The sequence below is a fragment of the Perkinsus marinus genome (assembly GCF_000006405.1).
Source record: "Perkinsus marinus ATCC 50983 genomic scaffold scf_1104296944112, whole genome shotgun sequence".
NCBI lineage: Eukaryota > Perkinsozoa > Perkinsida > Perkinsidae > Perkinsus > Perkinsus marinus.
This window is the reverse complement of record NW_003211555.1, coordinates 48,851-50,179: the sequence shown is the minus strand read 5'-3', so window position 1 is coordinate 50,179 and position 1,329 is coordinate 48,851.

The window sequence follows — 1,329 nt, the reverse complement described above, 5'->3', positions numbered from 1 at the left end:
AGCAGGGGCTCTTCGAGCTTCGGAGCTCTGGGAGTTCCAAGAGAAGCCGCAGTACTGGTACTATACAAACGGTTTCTTTCTCTAGCATAATGCTTGCGGCGCTTCACCCAACTCTGGTTACGAATGCGATTACGCTTGGGTGTGATGGAAACATGTGGGCCAGCTGTGCACCCTTCTGTATAGCCACTCGAGTCGAGAGAGCGACCACAGCAAAGGTAACTGCAGAAAAAACCGCTGTAACGCAGGCCAAAAACAACACTTACGTTCTGGTGAATTGGAGGTAGTTTCCTCCAGTAACCTCCAGATTATCTTCATAACCCTGGGGATGGTAGGAACACTCATTGCTAGTGTTATCGGACAAACGAAAAATAGCACCACAGCGATCCTGAGAGTGACTGTGGGCTAAGCATTATACCATGCTACTTACACAAGGTCTTTCGCGCTGCCATTCTTTCTGAAGGCACGGCAAAATCGCTGCATTGATGCCTCTATTGGTCGAGCTAAGGGCTCGCAGACCGCCCCAGCGACCAGTAGAGCAGAATCTGAAATATGAGAGATCTTATCAGCAATTGATGTCTAGAATGAATAGGGTTACCCTCCGATTCTAGCAAGAACCTCAGGGGGAAGCTCTGATAGCGACCCCGTAGGCCTGCGTATAGGATCCTTGATTGACATGATTAACTATAGATTAAAAGGAAGGGGTGTGGGTAGGTACAAGACCTAAAAAAATATGTGAAGTAGCTCCACCGAACGGTTACTGTGAGGTTCTTTCACTCCTAACTTAACATGAAGAGATAAAAAAGAGAACTAGCGTAAGATCGTTTCACTAATGGGATGAGAAGATTCATGTTTGATCAAGCCCCTCAAATTGACCTCATGTCAAGAAACCTCGAGGTCTAACGTGAATTTCCAAGCATGTGTCACTCCGTGAATGCGTTGAGATATGCCAAGATTGCAAGATACAAGCATATGAGATTAGCTATTTTGGTATGAGCATTTACTATTAGCCCATTACGTCATGTCAGCTACGTCTGGAGTTGTATCAGTGGGAGATCAGGATGAGGTTGCTGAGGTGTCTGATCCTCTCCCGCCTGCCACTGTCCACGGGGAAACCTGTCATTCTACCGGGATTACCAGAAGGCTTCCGAGGCGGAGTAACCGTCTGAAGATTGGGCTAAAACGTACTGGCAAGGTCAGCTCTATTAGTAAACTGGCAGCTCAAAATATAACGGTATCGTCATCATCACCTCCAAGTGGTGGAAGTTCTGTGGATTCAGCGCCATCAGCTCGGTTGGGAGCGGTTTCAGATGCACGGGAGCGAGCACCCCA